At 43.6% G+C, this 18,018-nt stretch overlaps 1 pseudogene; it reads right to left on the reverse strand.

Moving 5' to 3' along the window:
- Positions 1-5,416: 5,416 nt before the first annotated feature.
- On the reverse strand, positions 5,417-8,354 carry LOC142442251 (hyaluronidase-3 pseudogene; annotated as a pseudogene).
- Positions 8,355-18,018: the final 9,664 nt, after the last annotated feature.

Below are 18,018 nucleotides of genomic sequence, written 5' to 3' on the forward strand. Positions count from 1 at the left end.
TTTATAATTCCACAGTGTACACTTGTTCTGTGTTTCTAGCTGCTTCTTGATCCATGTCCACGTTCCCCATGAGCACGAGGAGAGGCTCTGGAGCTACCATTCTTTCCGAGGTCATCCCCAGTCGGTTAGGAGCCACACAGGGGAATGCCTGTGCATTGTCAATAATGTACAAATACACATCTTTCTGGTAGTCTCTGCTTTCAGATGAGATCCGTCTGACATCTGAAAGGACCACATGCTTGTCCACAGTAGTTGCATCGTATCACAGTCTCACCAGCAGTGTATTGGGGTTCCACTTTCTCCACGTCCTCCCCAGGACTTGTTGTTTTCTGGCCTGTTGAATTTTCTGTTGGTACTGGGGTTTAAGGATCTCTCATAGTGTTCTGATTTGCATTCCTCCAATGGCAAACACGGGTGAGCTTTTTTCCATGTGTTTATTAACCACTGAGATATCATATTTATGTAGTAAATATATTATAGTATATTATTTACATTGTAAATATTATGTAATAAGCAGTCCAGTCCTCTACTCACTTTAAAATTGGATTGTTTTTCTCTTTATCATTGAGGATTTCACATTTTCTCTAAAATTGTTGGGTCCGTGTCTTGTCAGATAGCATGTTGTAATATATGCTCTCACAAATTATGTGTTTCCCCTTTAATCTTAGATGATGTCATCTGATGCTCATATTTATTTCAATTTTTGAGGTCTGAGTTATCTAGTTTATCTTTGATGATTTGTGTATTTTTGTTTCTATGTGATGGACGGTTTATTGCATTATCCCACAATTTTTTCCAACTCTTTCGTTGATCACATTTATAGCTTTGGGTTTTATATTTACATCTTTGATCCATTTGATTTAGTTTTTCTGTAGGATGTTACGTATACATCTGTTTTTCATCTCTCTTCCAATGGCTATTCTATTTGCCAGTATCCTTTGTTAAAGAGACTCTCTCCACTCCACCCACCCCCATTGAATGGATGTCCTGTTTTTTTCCCCCTAGGCAAATATTTATTTATTTTTCTCTTTTTACATTTTATTAGGGATTCATACACTCTTATCACAATCCATACATATACATACATCAATTGTATAAAGCACATCCATACATTCCCTGTCCCAATCATTCTCAAAGCATTTGCTCTCCACTTAAGCCCTTTGCATCAGTTCCTCTTTTTTTTCCCCTCCCTCCCCTCTCCCCCCTCCCTCATGTGCCCTTGCTAATTTATACATCGTTATTTTGTCATATCTTGCCCTATCCGGAGTCTCCCCTCCCCCCCTTCTCTGCTGTCCCTCTCCCAGGGAAGAGGTCACATGTGGATCCTTGTAATCAGTTTCCCCTTTTCAACCCACTCACCCTCCACTCTCCCAGCATCGCCCCTCACACCCTTGGTCCTGAAGGTATCATCCACCCTGGATTCCCTGTACCTCCAGCCCTCATATGTACCAGTGTACAGCCTCTGCCCTATCTAGCCCTGCAAGGTAGAATTCGGATCATGGTAGTTGGCAGGAGGAAGCATCCAGGATCTGGGGGAAAGCTGTGTTCTTCATCGGTACTACCTCGCACCCTAATTAACCCATCTCCTCTCCTAAACCTCTCTATGAGGGGATCCCCATTGGCCGACACTTGGGCCTTGGGTCTCCACTCTGCACTTTCCCCTTCATTTAGGATGTCCTGTTTTGTCAACAGGGAACTGCTTCAGGTAAATGGGTTAAGTTCTGTGTTCTTGATTCTGACCCAATGGTGTGTGAGTCTGTCAATGGACTAGTATCAAGTGGTTTTGAGCATCATAGCCGTGTAGTCGGTTTTCAGATCTGGAAGAGTGAGACTGCCTTCTTTCTTGTTCTTCTCCAGTATTGCTTCATTTACCTAGAATCTCTGTCCATTCCATATAAAATTAGCTTTAATTATATTGAGTTTATTCCCTTCCAACCCTATCTTCTTGAGTATCTTAATTAAGAATGGATGCTGAATGGTGTCTGTGTTAGTCTTGGTACTTTAGAGAAACAAATCCACAGAAACAAATCCGTATGTATGAGAGAGAGTTATATATAAAGGGTAAGTACACATCAAAAATAAAAACCCCAAAACATCCCAACTCAGTGCTGCCCAAGCCCACAAGTCCAACATTAACCCATATGTCCAACGACAATCCACAAATTCCTCCTCCATCACATAAAGCACACTCAATGATGCTGACTGCAGGAGGAAAGCCGAGTCAGTGAGTGTGTAAGCATCTCCACGCTGGCAGGGATCTCCACACGGGTGCTCCAGCACCCAGGGCTGTATCAGTGAAAGTGCATGCAGCTTCTCCACAGGGATGTCCTGAAGGAAGTGAGCCTTGCCAGCTGAAGCAGGGAACTGGCAAAGGCAGCTTCACCCTGATTCAACCATCACAAAGCAAGAGACCTGAGAACTAGAAAGGCGAGGATCCCAGAGACATTTATCCTTCTGCCCGTCAATCCTACATGTGTTTATCGGCCAGGTTGGCACAATAAACATTTACTATCTCAGTGTCAAATGCTTTTTCTGCATCTATTGATATTATCATGTGGTTATTGTCCTTTTTTCTTCTCAACGTAGTGGATAAGATTGAAAATTTTTTGTATATTGAACCATCCCTACATCCCCACTTGGTCATGATGAATTATTCTTGTTATATACTTCTTTTATTCTATTGGCTAAGATTTTCTTAATGATCTTTCCATCAATGTTCATAAGAAATATTGGCTTGTAGTTTTCTATTCTTATGGGATCCTTCCCTGGCTTTGGTATCAATGTTATACTGACTTCATAGAATGTGTTTGAGAGTTTACTGTCCTTTTATATGTTCTGGAAGAGCTTGTGTAGGCTTGGTGTCAGCTCTTCCATGAATGCTTGGTAAAAAGTCTCCTGTGAAGCCATCATTCCCAATTTTATGGTCTCATCTCCTGTAAGTTTTGACCAGCTCCTACTTTCTTTCTTCTCAAGACAGCAACAACTCCCAAGACTCTGATGTGTCTCTTGAGGCTTCCAGAGGCGAGACGCTGATGGAACTGAGTAGGGATTGGAGCAGAGGGGATAAACCGGAGTTATAGAGATTATTTGGATTTTAACATTCCGAGATTGTAGTGAGCTGTTTAGTGTTGAGATGTACAGTGGCTGGCCTGGGTTTGTCCTTGATTCTTCTCTTTTGTAGTGCAAGACCCCTGCTTTATGGGGGACTGAATGATATGGTATTTGTTCACCACCCACTTTGTGAGGCAAGAACCCCTGACTTCTCTCTGCAACTGGTGTCTGGATGTGTTTACACTCCTTTAATCATAATGTGACGATGTGATGGGACTAACCCACCAGGACCCCTCCCACTGTCAAGTGAGTCAGTCTCTTCCCTGATTGATGGTCCCCCATCTCTGCTGGAATTTCTCCATCCCTGGTGTACGTCTTGTCGCTCTCCGTGGTGATCTCACGTTTCTCTTGAAATTGAGAACTCAAGAATGAATTTGAGTATTCATTTTTTGCCATGAGGTAGAACTGATGAGTCAATTAAAAGACAGGAAAAAAATCTGAGAATTTAAGAGAGGAAATAAAAATCCAGGAATGACCCAGAACCCATTTGTTTACTGTGTTGAGTCTCTCTCAGGCAGGGACAGGGGGAAGGGGTGTAGGAGCTGAGCTCGGGTGGCACCTGTGCCCAGTCAGTGCTCAGGACAATGTGTGCTTGACGTGGTCACTCCTTCTTCACAAGGCCATCTTCACATATCTGTTGTCCCTTAAGTAGAACTTTGTCCCATTATGACTTGTGATCACTTTCACTCAGACATTGCCTGACCTTGTCCTGTTCCAGTTCTGTGGGCAGCAAGGGATTTGCAACCAGGTCCCTGTGAGCTCAGGGCTGTCTTACCCTCGTTTTGATTTCATCATTTGTGTGATTTGTGTGTGTGTGTGTGTGTGTGTGTGTGTGTGTGTGTGTGTGTGTAACTGACCGTGCCTGCTCCCGTTCTTGTGTCGGATAAGCTCTGGTCTCATTTGCTCTGGGTGACACCCTCTCTGGAAGCTCCAGGAGTCAGTTAGCCTGTCATTGACCCTAAAAGACCACGGGCAGCTTCTGTGCACAAGAGTCTCGGTGGTAATGGGTTTGCAGGCTCATCCAGATCCGGCCCTCTTTCCATGGCTTTTCTACAGATGAGTCTTTTCATCTTTTCCCTTCCATTCCTTAGGGCGGAGACTATTCATCTGAGATAAATTTCTTGTTATGTTTTCAACCTTTTTGGCTCACCCACCTCTGCTCTCCTTGCTATCTCCACAATCCGAGTGTTGCCTCCAATCCAAACCCAGGAATTCATAAGCAGAGACTATCTTAAATTCACAGTTGGCTGTAAAGTGTACCCTTCCGTTAAGGGGTGTTCTTCCATGAAGATGGAAATGAAGTTGTGTGGACAACATCCCATGTGAGAGAAGTCCGGGCCTCATTAATGTCCAAATGAGGGGATGTGGGGCTGCAGCTGCCACCAGACAGCATTTGGTCTGAGGCCGCGTGAGTGAAGACCCTGTCTGGAGGCACTCTAACCTATACAGACGGTGCTTCCGACTGACATCTGTCGATCGCTGGCTATCTGGGAACATTGCAACTGTGAAGCCTATGTGTGACTAGAGAGAATAAGCATAGCGTGTTGATTTCCTTGTCATTTAACAAATCACCACAAACTTCCAACTTCATCTGCTCAATCATGGCTCCCCAGGGTTTCTGATGAGGCACCTGGCGATGCAGGGCTTGTGTGGAGCTTCTAACCACAAAGCCAGCAGCTATAAACCACCATCCAGTAAGCAGGAGAGAGGGGAGACATTCTACTCCCCTTGGGGTAGTCAGATGATTTTATGCCAACTTGAATTTTTTTTTTTTAGAGAAAAAGAGAGTTTATGATGAAAGCAGCGTATGGACAAGAGTTTAGCTCGCCCAGTTCAGTGCAGATCTCCCTGGGGCTCCCCAGCTCTTGACTCCGCCTCCTGTGACCTCCTCATAGACAGTCCAGTGTGGACACCAGACCTTGGGCCGACAGTCCCAAGGACCAGGAACCTTGGCTTCCTCTTCAGGAGGGGTCAGATTTTTATTTTTATTACCTTTAAAACAACGCCGTTATTCTTTAGGGGAGCTTAAGGCCTCCTCTTTCTCGCTCAGCTAGTGGTTTCAAACTGCTGACTTGTGTCACCAGGGCTTCATAGGGGGTGGGGGGAGGGAGGCTATTCAGTGTTTCCCCTGGGTCTTTGCACCTCGCAGGAGGCGGAGGAGAGAGAAACCTTTGTGCTCTGGAGCAGGAGGGCTGACAGAGCTGAACAGAGCAGGGGTGGGCCACAGGCTCCCCTCTAGGGCTGAGCAGGTTGCTGCAGGGACAAGAGCTGTAGATCCGGGGGTGGGGGACAGGTGACCCCGGCTTTAGGTGCACTCCTTAGGCCCTGCCTCGCGCTCCTGGCAGGTAGGCCCAGCCCAGCCTTGGTAACAGTGGCACCTGAAGGCCCCCCCAAGCTCCTGGGGCACCATCTGGCTGAAGATGCAGAAAGGCTTCCAGCTGCTCTGGGTCTCGCCGGGTGCAGCGCCCATGACCGTGGCAGCGCTGGTGACTGCAGGCCACAGTTGCCCTGGCCACAGTGATCACGTAGGGGCCCAAGGTGGAGACTCCAGCATTCTTCCTGGGACAGGAACCTCCCCGAGTCACGGTGTGTGAAGCGGGCATAGGCCAGGACGGGCAATGGGTGCAGGTGCCCAGTGCGGGCCACATGGAAGGCTTCTTCAAGGCGGTGCCGGACATAGACCTGGAAGTGGGCATTTGGCAGTCTGGGCGGGAGGTAGATGCTGTGGAACAGGGCACTGGAGGCAGCCCACAGTCACTGCAGCTGCCTGTTGCGGGCAAGCGTGGCCATGTGGCAGCGGCCGGTGTAGTTGGAGGTCACGCTGTGCCAGCTATTACCACAGGCTGGGAATCCATAGAAGCCCCATAGCCCATGAGGCCGAAGCGCCCGGCCCAGGCACAACGTGCCTTCCATCAGCACACGGGCTGCCTGTTCGAAGCCATCATGGGCCTCATGGAGCTGTTTCTCGGGGTCCAGGTCGGGAAACACCTGCCGTGCCCAAGCTCTTGAAGCTGCCCAATAAACCCGCCGGCGGCCCCAGTTCCCAGCCCAGAATGGACACCACTCCTCTCAGTCCAGCACTGCCAGGCCAGCAAAGCAAGGGTCCAGGCTGTGGTGGATCTCACAGGCAGCCCATGCCAGGTGGCGGTTTAGGGGTACAACCTGGGGGATGCCCCCATGATGAGCTTTGCCCTCGGGTCCAAAGTAGGGATAGAGGCTAAGCTGGTTCTTATAGAAGATAGTGATGTTCTGCCCTTGGAAGCGGCCAACTTGAATTTTTATGAAAGTTTATGGGTAGAATCCAGCCCGTCTATCAGGTCATAGCTTGATGATGGGGGTGTGATCTCATAACTAGGAAACTTGGGAACCTTCATCTTGATCGGTGACTTTGCCTTCCTGCTTGCTGGGGCTCTGCTACCGACACTGTTAGCTATCAGTGCCCTGTCAAGTTTCCACTCACCTGGGTTCCACAGGACTCTGCACCACCGGCTTGTGAACTTCCTGCTTCCTGCTTCACTTTTCTGCGTCCCCGCCCTGCAGCTCTGGAGTCTGAAGAGAGCCTGCTTGCATCAGACTTGTGAACTTGAGTTGGGCTGAGCTGCTTTCTTTTGATATAAGATTACCTGTTGATATAAAACTTTTTCTTATACATAGATAACATGGATTACTTGTTAATAAAAAGATTACTTGTTGACATAAAGCTCTTTCATATGTACCCACACACATATCTTTATATAGCTATATAACATCTAGATAGATAGATAAGACATATATATTTGTTTCTCTAGACAACCTGGCCTGCCACACCCAGACACAGGTCCAGTGTCAGAAAGCCGTAAGAGGAGTTCTACCACGCTCTACAGTGTCACTATGAGTGACTAGATGGCAGGGTGTTTGGGTCTGAGTTGGGGAGGGTTTCCCAGTCTGTAAATCTGTACGGGAGAAGGTAGCCTCACCTTTCTCCCTCTGAGTGGCTGGTGGGTTTGAACTACTGCCCTTACGATAGCAGCAGTGTGCCACCAGACTCTTTGTTGAAAAGTTGGTAACTTAGAAATAACACAAACTTATTCTTTTTAGTCCTGGAGGTCAGACGTTTACATTTGGCCACAAGACTGTGTTCCGCCTAGACACTCTGGGGGAACACCTGTTCCTGACCTTCTTCATCCTGCAGAGCCTAACCACCTGCCTGGGCTCTTGGCCCTTTTTTCCACCTTCAAAGTCAACAGCTTACAATCTTTTTTTTGACACCTGATTCTGTCCTAACATTTTATCTCTTTCACTTTGGCTTTCCTGTCTCCCCTCTTTAAAGATTCGTGTGATTACATTTTTAAGAATGCAGCATAATCGCACAGTCTCAACCCCTATATTAAACCCCTTCTTCAAAGCCCCTTTGGCTTATAATGTAGCATATTCACAGGTTCCATGAATTAGAGTGTGGATCATAGATCTTCGTTGATCGTGGTTCAGCCTATTACAAATAGGAAATAAGAAAGTCCTTGTGTTAGAAGATGGTATGTGCACTAGGAAGATGGCCCAGAGGGTGGGTGTGTGGGGAGAGGGGAGACAATGCTGGTGGACAGGGTGGGCCTTTGAGGAATGGAGAAGTTGGCCTGTGAGGGAGTATTTGAACGGCATCAATGAAGTAACCATAAGGATGTCTGGGGAAGTTCTAGACAGGCAGGGAAGCCCCCACTGAGAAACCACCATGGTGTAAGACCGCGTGACCGGGGAGTGGGGGATCTTAACTGCCAAACCACTGAGAATCCGGTCCCAGCCAAGATGACACAGATACTTAAACCTGACAGAGATGAGTGGGGTTGGTGTCAACCTCTTTGAGTGGCCACCATTGTTTCTGACAATCAAGAAACCTGCTTCCTGTGTGAGCCTCACTCTTTCCTTGTTTTCTGAGGGAGATTCTGTTCCTAGCAGGGTTTTGACCTGGCTTTTGACACATTTCAGTTTATAGTCTTTGCATACCCATATTTTACAAATTCAGATCTGTTCTCATTTCCATTCACAGGCCATGAAGGAACTAGGAAAAAAAAACCTGGACTTCAAACATTTATTCTGGAGTTTGAAACTGAGAATTGATGCAAGAATCAGACAAATGAAATGCCAAGATTGAGTTTACCACTGATAAAAGCTAAGTGAGGGGATGTGGCTTGCTCAGGTACACTGGGCCCTAGATCTAATTTTCCTCCCAAACAGTAGGTCTTGTCCAGCAGGGGGCAGAGTCTGCCCATTACTGGCAGGGAGAGGCTAGATTCACTTTCTTTTTAAAAAAAATCATTTTATTGGGAACTCATACAATTCTTATCACAATCCATACATACATTCCTTGTGTATCGGGCACATTTGTACATTTGTTGCCCTCATCCTTTTCAAAACACTTGCTTTCTACTTGAGCGCTTGGTATCAGCTCATTTCCCCCCCTCCTTCCCCCACCCTCCCTCCCTCACCAACCCTTGATAATTTATAAATTATTTTTTCATGTCTTAAATTGACCGATGTCTCCTTCACCCACTTTTCTGTTGTCCACCCCCCAGGGAAGATGTTATATGTAGATCCTTGTAATCGGTTCCCCCTTTCCACCCCAACCTCCCTCTACCCTCCTGGTATCACCACTCTCACCACTGGTCCTGATCATCTACCCTGGATTCCCTGTTTCTAGTTTCTATCTGTACCAGTGTACATCCTCTGGATCATGATAGTGGGGGGAGGGGGGAGGAGGAAGCATTTAAGAACTAGAGGAAAGTTGTATGTTTCATCATTGCTACACTGCCCCCTACCTGGCTGGTCTCCTCCCTACAACCCTTCTGTAAGGGGATGTCCAGTTGCCTACAGATCCACACACACCCTCATTCACAATGATATAATTTTTGGGTTCGTTGATGCCTGATACCCGATCCCTCTGACACCTCGTGATGTCACAGGCTGGTGTTCTTCCATTTGGACTTTGTTGCTTCTGAGCTAGATGGTCACTTGTTTACCTTCAATCCTTTAAGACCCTGTGCACTATACCTTTTGATATCTGGGAACCATCAGCTTTCTTCACCACATTTGATTATGTACCTGCTTTGCCTTCAGTGATGGTGTTGGGAAGGTGAGCATCATGGAATGCCAATTTAATAGAACAGTGTTCTTGCATTGAGGGAGTACTGGAGTGAGGCCCAATGTCCATCTGCTACCTTAATAGTAAACTTATAAATAAATGCACATAGATCTATTTCTCCTTCATCATATATAAATATAGTTACATATATACTTGCCTGTATTTAGACCTCTATAAATGCCCTTTACCTCCTAGTTCTTTCCTCAATTTCCTTTTAATTTCCTCTTGTCCCACTATCATGCTCAGCCTTCATCTGGGTTTCAGTAATCCTCTCAGTTACATTGCCCTTGATCAATCTCTATCAGGCTTCTTACAAGCTCTTTAGCAATGATTTTGGATCATTTGTTGTTCCTTTGTCCTTGGGTTGGTTAACACCACTTCCTTTCCCCCACGTCCCCCTTTCTCATGTCCCCGGGAACCATCAATCCCATTGTTTTCTCTTCCAGATTGTTTGTCCAGCCTATCTTATCTCGATAGACCTACAGAGATAATAATATGCACCAAAAAACAAGACAGAGCAAAACAAAATGACAAAAGAAAACAACAACAACCAAAGAAAAGCCTGTTCAAGGTCTGTTTGCTGACCTTTAGGAGTGTTTTCCTATCCATTTGATCCCGTGTGCTCTGATCAGACATGGCCCTCTCCATGAGCCTGGCTTCAGTGCTGTCCTCTGAAGTAAATTCTTCTGGGGGGAGGGGCGGCTGTCCATGTAATTGAGATTGGGTCTGGTCCCTCAGACCTCTACTTGCTCCCTGCTTCATGCAGGTATGTTGCATTCACATCTTGGAGCACTGGGTTGAAGTCTGGTCCCTCTTTCCCTGTGGAGATATAAACAATACCCTCCCTTTGGGTGGGTTAGTGCCCTGTTTCCCCACTACCCATTTCTCTCTCTTTTCTTGTTTCCCCCTCCTTTTTAGTTGGCATATGTACCCCTGGATTTGGTCTAATCCCTGCCATGCTACCTGGACCTCACCCCAGGAATGTTTGTATACAGTAGCGCTTTCCCTATGACCCGCTTGTATTTTTTTAAGCTTACTTCAGCAGACTCATGTTGTACTTGTCCTTTTGTGCTTGGCTTACTTTGCTCAGCATCCGTTTCTCCAGGTCTTCCCACGTGGCAATGTGCTGCATGTGTTCATCCCTGCTTTTTAGCGATCTCCATTGTATGTCTGTACCACAGTTTTTTAATCCATTTGTCTGTTGATGGAAATGTGGGTTGTTTCCAACTCCTTGCAATTGTGAACTGTGCTGCAATGAATATTGGAGCACAGATGTCTGGCCATGGTTTGTTTCTTGCCTCTTCTGGGTCTGTGCCCAGGAGGGGTGTTGCTGGGTGGTATGGTAACTCGATTTCCATCTGTTTTAGAAATTGCCAAATCGATTTCCATAGTGGCTGTACACACCTACAGGTCCACCAGCAGTGGATGAGAGTTCCTATCTCACCACAGCCCCTGCAACATTTACTTTCTGATTTTTGAATTGGGCTATCTTTGAGGGTGTTAGGTGGTATCTCATAGTTGTTTTAATTTACATTTCTCTTGTGGCTAATGATCAGGAACATTTTCTCATGGTTATTGGCCAGATTTCAGACTCTGTGAAACTTTTGTTCAGGTTCCTTGCCCACCTCCTCAGTGGGAAGTTAGTTTTTTTCTTTTTGTAAGCTTGCAAAGTATTGTAGATTTTAGCAATAAGTCTGATGTGTCATTGCTGAAGATGTTTTCCCAGTCAGTGGGCTCTCTTGGTGAATTCTTTCAATGTACACAGGTGACTTATCTTCAGTATATCTCATTTGTCTACTTTGCACTCCTCTATTTGTATCCTTCCCTATTTCTGATAGCCTATGTATTCCCTGTGTCAACGTTCTCAGGTTTGTCCCAATTCCCTCATTAATGGTCCGAATTGTTTGGGGTTTTATCTCAAGGCCTGTGATCCACCGTGAGCTTATTCTTGTGCGTGGAGTGAGATAAGGGTCTTGCTTCATTTTTCTGCAAGTGGATATCCATTTTTTCCAGCACCACTTGTTGAAGAGGGCATTCACTTCCCATTCCCTTTCTTTGGAACCCTCCTCTGGTGTTGTTAATGGTTAAGCAATGAACTGCAAACTCCAAGGTCATTGGCTCATGGGTGAGACATGTTGGGTTGTTGGGTGGGGTGACATCAACTTCTCAGTTAAATAAATTAGTGTTCAATTCCTTTATTCACCGCTTACTGACTGGACCTTCATATTGTTCTCTGCTTAAAGGAAAATACCGTAGATAGGCCTTAAACTCTAAAGCAGTGGTTCTCAACCTTCCTAATGCTGCGACCTTTTAATACAGTTCCTCATGTTGTGGTGATCCCTCAACCATAAAATTATTTTTGTTGCTACTTCATAACTGTGATTTTGCTGCTGTTATGAATTGAGCGACCCCTGTGAAAGGGTCACTGGATTCCCACAGGGGTCATGACCACAGGTTGAGAACCGCTGTTTATTAAAGATTGAAGTTTATAAGGGGAGCTGTCAATAACAAACTAGAAAAATCAGAGTTTATAGACAAAAAGAAAACAATGCAGGATTAGGTACAGAACCTTATAAGGATTTATAAAATACTACAGAGAAAAGATTCTCAGTGGTTAAATACAAGGCCAAGCTCACTGCCGCTGAGTCAATGCCAACTCTTAACCACCTTCTAGGGCGGCGTTTCACTGGTCCTGTTTTTGGAGACTAACTTTTGACTGGAGTAGAAAGCCTCCTCTCTCTGGAGGACAGGCAGTGATTTTGAACTGTTGACCTTGGTGAGCTGCAGCCCACTTTGTAACCATCGTGTGCTACCTCTTGTAGTACTTAGGTGTTTTTAAACACCCATGAGGCTTGCTTTGTAGCTATCAATTGTTAGAGTGTTCAAGGTAAATCTATGAGGTCTTGTTGGTTGATTTTGTTGCTTGGACACTCTGTATCGTTGTTTCTTTCTAGTGGCTATGTTCTTCATCTAAAGTAGTGTGTTAAAGTCTACTGCTATTTTAATAGAATTGTTCCCATTTTTTCCCCAAAATCTGTGTAAGTTTGAGGTATGTATGTATTTGGAGGCTCTTGTCATTAAATGCATAGATATTTATTATTCTTGCCAATTGCATCATTTTGTATTCTCTTTAATCATTATATAATTTCCTTTATTGCTTTTATGAATTTTTGCCTTAAAATCTATTTTATAAAAAAAATTTATAAATATATTTTTAATCTATTTTATCAGGAATTAATATTGCCACTCCTGCTCTTGTTTGGTTGTCAGTTGATTATATATGCTTTTACAGCCTTTGGTTTTCAGTTTATTTTTGTCTTTGTGTCCAAGATGTGTCTCTTATAGAAAGCACATTGGCAGGTCCTGTTTTCTTAGATTCTATTACTCGCTGACTCTATACTGGAATATTTAACCCATTTACAGCCAGGGTAATTATCTCCTGTATTATCAGTACATACCATTGTCATATTGCCATGCATTTTTGTGTGTGTTGCTGACTGTTCCATATATTTTCCTGTGCTTAGCTCATTTTGTTTACAGATTTTCCTATTACTTCCTTTGATGCTGTTGTTTTACTATTTACTGAGACTTTATGGATTCCTTCTTTACTTTGGTGAGAAGGTGTAATACTTTTATCTGACATTACCCTGTCATATATTACTATCTTCCCAACTTTAAAAAACAATCCACTCTATATTCACTTCCAAACAGCTTTATGGCATACAATTCACACATCATATAATAGTCCAATCACATCAAAAAGAACTGTACAATAATCATCAGAACCAGTTTTGGAACAATCTAGTCAATCTTGTCATCATCTTGACTTACTCTTCTGGAAGTTCTGTAACTACATCACTTAGTCCCTATCTTTGCTCTGTAATTGCCATCATTTACAAATTGACATCTCTGGTTCCCTATTATCAGAAGGCTTATTGTTCTTTGTAAACATCTCTATCTGATTTGATTTCTGGGTGATATTGTTGTATGTCTTTGAATGTTGTCTGCTATTGTTGGTTCTTTGTTCTAATGGTTCTGTTTTGCATTTCTTGTGAAGGTAATCTGTGACAAATTCATCTAGTTTTTGTTGACCTGGGAATGTCCTAATTTTGTCATATGTGAGGGACATTTTTACTGGTATGTAATTCTTGACTGGCATTTTTGTCTTCAGATTTATGTATGCCATCTCATTATCTCCTGCCTGCATGGTCCCTGCTGAGAAATCAGAGCTTAGTCTTATCAGTTCCCTGTTTGTACGTAACTTTTCACTTTCTCAAGAGGCTTTCTGTGTTTCCTTGTCTTTGGTTTTGGAAAGTTTGATTATATCTTGTGGATTTTTCTTTTGGAGTTTATCATATTTGAGGTTAATTGAGCTTTCTGAATGTATACATCACCATTTTCCATAATATTAGGAAGGCTTTCTTCCCCCCAAATATCAAAGTTTTCTTGGTACTTTTGTTGTTTCCTGTTCCAGAATTCTGATTACAATTGATGGTTCCTTTAACCAATTGATATTAAGAGTTTGCTTTCAATTTTACCAATTCATAAATTTTAGTATTCATCTTCTGGCTTTCTGCTTACTGTTACTTCTTTGGTTTTCTGAAATTCATCTAGTGTTTTGTGTGTGCGTGTGCTTTGCTTTCGTCTGTTTTCCTCTGGGAGGATTTAAGCATATACCATAGACGTTCCTAATAGGGAGTTCCAATAGCATTTCTTCCCCTTGAAGATGTTCAGACTCTGTCATGTCTTTGAGCCATTTTATCATTATGGGTTTATGAGAGACTGAAAGTTGTCTATTGTCTCTGCAACTTGTGATGCTGTGTATTAATCTGTTTATTGCATCATGTTTTTTTCCCCTCTGATATTTTAATATGTTTGGGCAATGGAAAAGGAGTCTACTCTGCCTTCAATTGGGGAACAATAGGGTGGTCATCACCTGTCTCCGGATGGACTTGGTAACAGGTGAAAATGTGGGCATGAGTCTCTGATCATGTCATGTGGAGAAGCTGGTTAATCCTGTGATGCTAGAGTGCGTAATGGCATTTGCCCAGTGGGCAGGATGGCAGGTATGGAGGGTATAGCTACATATATTTACTGGCTCTCAGCTTTTTTCCCAAGCACCAGTGTGGATGCTGGCACAGTCCTGGATATGCAGAATTCTTGCTCTAATTATTATATTGTTTGCAATAATGCAACGTGGCCAAGCTGTGCAGGTTGTTAGTTTACTACTCCTTCTGCTTCCTCGTTTGCTGTTTTTGTTCAGTACTTTCTTCTCACTGGCATTTGATCTACTTCTCGAACAATTTCTTGGTATCTCTGGGTCCCAGGATTGCTTTTCCTATCCAATTCACTTGGTTTCCTGAGTCTTTGTGGTAGAGGTTTTATATAGTGTTTATACCTTGCCCACTGAAGTAGTTAGTTTATTGTGCCAACCTGGCTGGTAAACACATGTGGGATTAATTGAAGTGCAGAGAGATAAATGGCTCAGTGAGCCTCACCTTTCTTGTCTCTTGCTCTTTGATCTTTGGACCAGTATGCGGCTGCCTTGCTTGTTCTGTGCCTCAATTTGCAAGCTACACTACCTGTGGGACACCTAACCTGTGGACTATATCATTGTAATTTGAGGTTCCTTCACGATCTGCTTCGCCACACAATTGGAATTTACATCTCATGAGCTGGGGACTGTTGGACCCTGTCATCTGGCTGACTATTGGTGACCTGCCTTGCTGTTTGCTGCCTTTGCCCTGATAGCCTGAATTCCTCTACAAAGGACTACCTGGCGGCCCTCAAGACTTGAAGGACTGCCAGTGTCTCACATCTGTCTCACAGGAGTGAGTTGCACTGAGCCATTTGTACTGCTTTATAATTTAACTGTTTATTTCTTGTGTTATATATCTATCTGTGTGTGTGTGTGTATATATATATATATTTATGTATATATATAATTATTAGCAATCTGGTTTGGTCTCTCTAGAGAACCCTGTCTAACAAACCCACTATCTTGGAACTACTCCCCAAACACAAGATTTTATTAAAGAAGATTCTATCTCACTTCAATTTCAAGAAACTTTTAGAAATTTCCATTGTAATCACCTCAGGAAAAGACAAACCATGCCACTGAAAATCGGGCAGAAGACATGAATAGACAGTTCACCAAAGATGACATCCACATGGCCAACAAGCACATGTACAACACACAAACACATAAACAAACTGCTCACGGTCACTAGCCATTTAAGAAACGCAGATCAAAGTAATGAAGGTGTACCACCTCACGCCAGCATGGAGACCGAAGTTCATAAAAAGAGAAAAGGACAAATGCTACCAAGAAGGTAGAGAGATTGCCACCCCCGTACACTGCTGCTGGAACTGTGAATTGGTAGAACCACGGCAGAAAGGAGCATGGCACGTCCTCGCACACATAGGAATAGATATACCAAACGGCCCAACAATGTCTGCTCACTATATACACTGAAGAAATCAGGAGAGAAGCACAGCAGCTGGATGCACACTGTGTTTATCACAGAACTGTACACAACAGCAAGAAAATGGACACAGCATTAAGTATCTGTCAGTGGGGGAATGAACAAATAAAATTTGGTACATACCTACAAGGAATTCCATGTATCATTAAAGAATAATGATAAAATTGCCAAACACCTCATGACAAGAATGAATTTGGAATATATTATGTTGAGTGAAATCAGTTAATCTCATAAAGATATTGTATGAGAACACTATTAGAAAACACAGACACACAAACACACATACACACAAAGAAAAGGAGTTTTCCTACCAAAAGAAACAGACTTTGATGATTACATGGAAACTCGGTGGTGAGGGTAGAAAAAGAGAGGGAGGATAAAGATTTAAAAAATGAAAATACTCCCCTGAAAAAAAACAAGACCAACCAAACAAAAAAACCTGGCTCTCTTCTTCAGCACTACCTACAGAAGCAGCCATCTCCCTCCAGCACCATGGCTGCCCTCAGACCCCTGGTGAAGCCCAATTTGTCAAAAAGAGGGCCAAGAAGCTCATCCGGCACCAATTAGACTGCTATATCAAGATTAAATGAAACTGGTGTAAGCCCAGTCATTGACAACAGGGGGCAGTGCCGAGACCACTTCCAACCATGGGCCTTGACAAAGTCAGTGCATGGAGGAGGAACATTCAAAGGAGGCTCCACCAAGGAAGGTCTCTTCCGTTGAACCCTTTGAAATTATTGGCCTGATATCATTATTGATCATTGTAGCTGCTCTCTGGTTCTTGATCATTTTGATCACTTCCCCTTTTGGGAAACAACTGATGTCAACTGAGGAATATTCCCCAGAAGTTGCGGTTACTCCCCTTCCTATGGCTTTGAAAGATCCATGTCCTGACTATGTGCAAAGTGTATTGTATAATAACACTAGAAACTGGAAGCCAGAAACCCCCCTTAAGGAATTTATGTTAGATCTTGAGCAGGCTGAGCTATTGCAACCGAAACCCACGGAAATCTGAGGCTTGTTTGGAAGCTTTTGTGCAAGACTCTAAAAAAGTTTATCATCGTCTTCTTTTCCCCCCTCCTTACATTGGTTACCGCATAGGGGGTTGAATACGGCACCCCCCTCCAGGAAATCACCCAAAGAGAAATAGGGTTCCTGGCCCTGATTTACCTCATACGAGGGCTTGTAATGAAAATGGCATAAGAATAGTTAGCAAAGAAGGTGTACAAGTTCCTTTAGTACTTTACGTTTTATGGAAAGGTTAGCACGAGGAGGGCCTCCATGATGTTTGAAGTCCACTGAAGCAAAGCTACCTATTGTGAGGCAACTCATACCTTGGTACAGAAAGACTTTGGGGAGTTTAATTTTTGGGAACTTAGTGGGAAAGAAAGAACAAGAAATGAAAGCCCTAGAACAGCCTAAGAAGGAACAGAAAGAACAGCCAAAGCCTGTTAAGTAACTTTTGATAATGAAATGTATTAATGCTTTATTGATTTCATAGTTAGAACAATGCACCCTAGTTGGATAAAGTGTGCTCAGTTATTGTTAGAAGGTTTATGTCTATCACCTTTGTAGTTGAGAAAGTTTTAGTTTCAAGATGTACTAAATTTTAACCAAGAATCATGATGTGATTTATGTAACTTGTCATGGTCTTGTGGCCTGAGAATTTCCTGATGTATGATCTCAGGTCATAAGCTTTAAGCCAAGAAAAAGAATATATAAGTTGAAGCTTTGCATGAATAAAATTGGAACAGTCACCTGCAACCTTTGAGTTGTGTGGTTTCTGTCTCCCACTCGCCGACACTGTGACCCATCTTGAGGGACCCCCAGACCTTGCTGCAGCTGGACTGCGACAGTGCAGAGAATATTCAAGGGCCAGACCTTGATGCCCAACATTGGTTACAGGAGCAACAAGAAAACCAAGCATTTGGGAAATAGGGGGAAAGTGATGGTGGGGCAGGAATAAGGTAAAAGGAAACAGAGGAAGGACTTAGGAAGCAAAGCAATGGATAGAGATATAAGCATAGGTGTGTACAGATATAAATGCATCAATCCACAAAAAATAGACCTATGTAAATATATTTAAAAGGCAATACACTGAGATAGTGCACGGACTTCAGGCCTCTGCTCATACCCTCTAGCAATACAAGAACTCTTTGTTCTAACAAATCTACAGTCTGAGATGCTCACCCTCCCACACAATTGCTGAAGGCAAAATGGGTGCACAAGCAAATGTGGTGAAGAAGGTGGATGGTGCCTGGCTATTAAAAGAAATAACATCTAGGGTCTTAAAGGCTTGAAGTTAAAGAA

This window comes from Tenrec ecaudatus, chromosome 1 (assembly GCF_050624435.1).
Source record: "Tenrec ecaudatus isolate mTenEca1 chromosome 1, mTenEca1.hap1, whole genome shotgun sequence".
NCBI lineage: Eukaryota > Metazoa > Chordata > Mammalia > Afrosoricida > Tenrecidae > Tenrec > Tenrec ecaudatus.